Raw genomic sequence first — 5,617 nt, forward strand, 5'->3', positions numbered from 1 at the left:
CCTCTAGAATAATATCTTCCGAGTTTTTCGCGCGAAAGCACGAGGACGTAAGAAACAAAGTAGACAGGACACAAGGCTACCTGTTCCTTGAGAGTACGTCTACGCCTTGAGAAATACATCTATCGGCATCCGTCCCCGAACACCGTGAAACTTGCCAGACCAATGACAAAAGTTCGGTCGGATACTTCCGTGGCTCGGTCGCAAACTTCGGGCCGAGGCTGAGAACCTGTCGAACATCCTTCGGAATCGCCCAACGTGCGGACTCCGTTTGCTAGTGTGGCGGCTTTTTCTGGAAAACATTGAGGAAGAGTGTCCCGGGGTTTTGTCCCTGCGACACATAAGAAATGAGTGGTAGCTTTACTGAATTAATTAAAAAGGATTTACTAAATCGAAGCTTTAACAGTTCCTGTATACAGAAATGGTAGCAGTATGTATGAGATGAAAAGAATCGCAAATGTTTATTCTGGCCGAAGCAAGAACACACCGGCTGACAAGCTATCGAAGGAGACTAGTGTGCCTAGAGAGAAAACTTAAAAAAATTGTGACTACGCGTTCAATTTAGGAGGGCAATAACCAAATTATCTGGAACATTGGGAAAACAGGACATAAGTGTATAAATGGTGGTTCAAGTATCCGAGACCGTTTAGAACGAATCACTCCATATCACAACGAAATGCTGAACGTGACAGATCGCCGCACTCTTAATTTGGATATGCAATGAAAAAGTGACCGAACTTTTCTTTGTGATAACTATGCCAGCGCATAAGATGAGAATTACTACTTTATTTCCGTTTGAATTTATTTCGCATAGCTGCAAAAAGCAAAGATAAATGTCTCAGTGAACAGGCAAATGGTTGTAACAGCAATAAATATCGTGATGCGAATTCCAACATGGTGACAAAAGTTCGCCACCAATTTTTGACCGCCAAATTGGCCGTTTGAGCTCGGCACACACGTCAAAATTACAGAGTGAATGCATGTTTTCATCAACAGAAGACAACAGACCAGAATTTATTGCTAATACAAAGCACAATTATTACTGTAAAAATAGTAAGAAGTTTATCCTTTCCATGTCAATACTTTTATGGCTATTACCTAACGTGCTATGTGTCCAGGTCAAGTTGGCTCTATGTTCTACTCTTTCCGTGTGGCAGCCGACATTATCAGCTCCAGTATTTTATCAACATTTATTTCAGTTACCTAGAGTTCACCTCTTTCATCTCATGTGAGGCGCCACTTCAAAGCCTGTCTGTTTCATCTCCTTAAAAGTATTTTCATTGTTCAATATTTATCTCTTAGGCCAACCTGCACAAAGCGGCCGGATTGTCTGGTGATGGCAGGCGCTGTTACTTTCCTTTCAGGAGATCTCGCAATGACTGCCGCCATGATGTCTAAACAAAACATTTAAAAACTTTGCACACACCATCGCTGTACATTTAACTGCGTTAGAAAAACTCTCTATCATTTTCGAAACTGTGGTGCCACCCAATAAGACACGGACAGCAAAAAGGGTGTAGTGGATGGGACACACGCAGTACCCGCTTTCAAAGATGCAGTTGTAAATACCAGCTATTCCCGCTTGCCACTCTACTGCTGCCTAATATGCACAATCACACTCTGAAGAGGTTCTCTTTTTGATTCTCTGAACCTTTCTTGCTCTATCAAGCTCAGCGAGATTCAGGGGTGGCCGCCAATAGTTCGTTTTGATGTGAAAAAAAAAATAGAAACGTGAACACCCGCAAAGGGTACTTACTGGAAACTCGAATTACAAATTGCTTTTCTTGTTATTGCGTGCCTGCGCGTGTGTTGTGTATGTGCTGGCTTACTGCACATTTTCCTTCGTATTTGTGGGATCTGTAGTGGTGCAAAAGTTTGTTTCCTTCTGCGATTTTTTAAAACTGATAGCCTAAACTAGCATGTCGTTTTTTTAATCTTTGATGCATCTCCGGAGAACATGGGTGTTTTTCCAACAGTGTGGGGTGCCTATCAAACAATCTGCCGCTGAGTTCCGATACTTTCCTTTCTTGAACAACCAAACAAACTGTGCGGCTGCACCACTTCAGCTATGAAAGGCGCGCTTCTTGATAGCCGGAGCCTGTCAGGAGCAGCAAGAAACGTCCTCTCAATCTGCTGCTCTCTAAACAGTTTCGCACGAGTTGTTTTGGCTCCAGTGAAAAGGTTGGGCGTTTCCTCAAGAGTTGAAGTTGTCGATATTTTTTGTACCCAAGAAACATGTCACTCGCACAAACACAGCCATGGTTTTGTGGTTTTGGGAAGCCAGAAAAATTGAATCGATGCGCTGAGATTCGAAAAGCTATCAGTTCCGTCAAATTAATTATACCATGTTGGAAAACTTTTCTTTAGGATTTCTCTGTGTCGACTGCAGAATTACAACTCATTTTTCTTTCTTTACGCAGTTTTTCATTCTTCGAGGTCTCGCTCGATGGGCAGGGGCAAATTCTCTTTTTTTGAGGTCAAAACGTTTTCATGGCATAAATTCTTTGTTTACAAATCAATGAAGCGCAGAGTTGCTCATTGCAAAATATACAAGTTTGTAAGTGGCAGCTCTCATCCGAAAGTGTTTTTTTTTAATGATTGCTAGGCACCGGCACTAGAGCTACAAGCAACTCAGCAAAATCCAAAACGTAATCAAACACCACAGTCCGCACATCAGGCGCAAGTTACGCCACAGATACTTCATTAAAACTTCTTTCTGGGCGAGCTGGTACATCCTAATTCTAGAAAATTAACAGAGCTAACACAAGCAACCACAGAACGAGAGATGAAACTGGAGGCACGAGTGCTATCTTTTTTTCTAGAATTACGCTTACGGCACCGTTGTGAGTATTTTATTTCGTTATCCCTGAAAAAAAAAAACACGTCACAGAGACAAACTGCGGCCATAAATTTCCTTCATTTCCACCCGTGCTATAGGAGGCATGGCGCGCTACGCAAATGGCTGTGATAGTTTTGCAAGTTTTTTTTGCTTCGATTAGTTCTGCCTTGCACACGACACATCGAAACGCGGCGTCACGTACGCATCTTTGCTCTGAAGCAAACGCAAAAATATCCTCCAGCGTCGCTGCATTGAATGGAGGACCTGGTTCTGTGAGTCTGAGCATCAGACATGCATGCTCTAACTTTCTGACATGTTCGTTCGTTTCGGCGCATGCTCTCGTGATCCCCGTACATTCGCTGCCGGACGAACCAAGCAGGTACGCACAGCGAATGGCCGCACTTTTCGAATCGATTTCCTGAATGACGTTCGCAGAGCTTCGGTCCCGCTATAGCAGCGTGTGTGGCGTGCGTGCGTAGGCTACGACTGGTGTGCTTCATATACATTCGGTGCTTTGGTGCTGCGCAACACAGAAAAAATGGTACCGAGCCGAAAGGGAATCTAGAAATATTCCCTAGCTGCTCAAGAAAGGGGCGACTCCTGACGCTGCCTCTTTTCAGCTACCAGGGAAGAGAAAAAATTTGGGATTTACAGCCGCATATAAGGGGGCCAGATAAGTGCTTTACTATTCCATCATTATGTCCTTCTAGTCCTACGCCGTACTTCACTTGTCTGCGGCTATTTAGACATCATAAGCGCAATAGTCCAGCCTTCATTCCGCGCTGAAAGTACATCATGTACTTGATATTAGGGATCGGAGCACTTAGTTCTCAGTCCCCAAAGCAAAATTATTTCCCTCAGGCAACGCTTCCTATTTCTCTCGTTTAATGTTCTGCGTTCTACCACGCTGTCGCTTATAAATATGACGTCGCGTCTCTGACGAAAGGAAACGCCGCTGTAAGAGACGTCGTCTTTGACGATTATGTTTTCCCGTAGTTGATGTGGAGTGTGTTTTCTTGCTTGTTGTTTCGATTAACCAATGCATAGGTGCACACACGACGCGTTTCAATTAAGTCATCCTTTGCCTCTCTTCTCCCTTTCAGATGCGCATTATGTTCTACTATGGAGAAAAATCTCAAAAATTTTTGCGCGTATATTTGAAGCCCGTATTTCTGAAGGTCAAACTACTCCGGCGTGCGCCAAACGCGCCGCAGATAGCCCAGTGAAACTTTCACTTCAAAACGGCATCTTCACCGTCTTGTTTCCGTCTTGTTTCCAAACGAACGAATGAAGCATCCGCGAATTTGCTCTTTTGTTGTTCGCATTCTCTTTATAACGCGCACACGCACGGCACGATTCCGCATGTGTATCGAATGCGCGAATGTCCGGACCCCGTAGAGTATCTGTTACGGGTCCAATTGGACTTATTTTTGGAAATGTGGCGGAGAGTTTGAAGGATGCTTCACTCCCGCCATCGGTTGGCCCGGTATTGCACTACCTCCGGGATCGGCCTTGTCTTTAGCGCGTCTTTACTATCCTGTCCTTCTATCCCATCTTTCAACTCTCCTACTATCTGCACGTGGTAGCGATTGTGGCTCGGCTTGAGCCAGTGAGCAGGCCTGTGCACTTTCCTTTTCTTTCTTCCTGGCAACAGCAGACAGACAGACGCAAAAACAACGTAAATAGCTCAGTCATACGAACTCACACATGCCGCACACTTTCACATTCATAAATTTTCAGTCTCATTTTTTAGGAACACGCATTTATGCCAAAATACTTTTTTTATCATCCTACGTTATTTACGCCATGGAAACACAGCAAGAGTGCCCTGAAGTAATAAATTCGACCGCGTCAGAGAAGAAAAGAGTTACAGGACCAGAAAGCACTTTTTAGGCGCACCGCGAAACTTTTTCGACGTCCATCGTTATGTCTTGTTTTTGAAAAAGAGATCCTTCACAGGAAATAGAATAATAATAAAAAAACGGCGACACTATCAAATAAAATTCCACTAAATATTCCATTTCACGTTTTTTTAGTGATATGGAGGCATTGCTGACAGAGTTTTTCTATTTTCAAAATGTGGGTGGTTTCTGTAATTGTACTGATATTTGATGTGTATTTTGGCAAAAAAAGTGCAATCGGCACCTCTTTCTTCCTTTCTTTTTTCCCTCCCTTTTTTATCCATTCTCTTACGGCGCGGTTCAAATGTCCAACGATATATGAGACAGATACAGCGCCATTTCCTTTCCCCCCAAACCAATTATTATTATTATTATCAAACAGTGGCTAGTAGGATGCGTGGGACAATTTAAGCAACGTATTCCCAGACGTATCTTTGTAGTTCTCCAAACATTATGTAAATTGTATATATCTCTTTCATTAAGACATTGCCCAGTTCGCCCGGCATACACTTCGCTAAGACCATTTTATACACCACCTAAACTTTGCGGGTGAAAAGCAGTGATAGATGCTTGATTGTGCAAATTTGCCTCCGCGCTGCAGGTGGTTTAAGTCAGTGGCATAGCTTGGAGATGTCTTCAGCCGAAAATAAAAGAACTTAGAAATTTGATAGGTGAGGCTAACTACATTCAGCCGCACCCTGTCAGTCACGACCAGGACACAATTAGCCACGCAAAGCAGAGCCTAGTCACCAACTGATCCCTCACACCAAGGTACAGAAATGGCTTCGGGCCCACGGATTCATTTTCTGATTCAAACTGATCCGTGAAACTATTAAAAACGACTTGTACCGTAAAATGTCATTGACGGATTGAAAATTAT

At 43.4% G+C, this 5,617-nt stretch overlaps 1 pseudogene; it reads left to right on the forward strand.

Annotated features, from left to right (window-relative positions):
• Window positions 1-4,217: 4,217 nt before the first annotated feature.
• Window positions 4,218-4,356, forward strand: LOC144102851 (U2 spliceosomal RNA; annotated as a pseudogene).
• Window positions 4,357-5,617: the final 1,261 nt, after the last annotated feature.

The sequence above is a fragment of the Amblyomma americanum genome, chromosome 8 (assembly GCF_052857255.1).
Source record: "Amblyomma americanum isolate KBUSLIRL-KWMA chromosome 8, ASM5285725v1, whole genome shotgun sequence".
Lineage (NCBI taxonomy): Eukaryota > Metazoa > Arthropoda > Arachnida > Ixodida > Ixodidae > Amblyomma > Amblyomma americanum.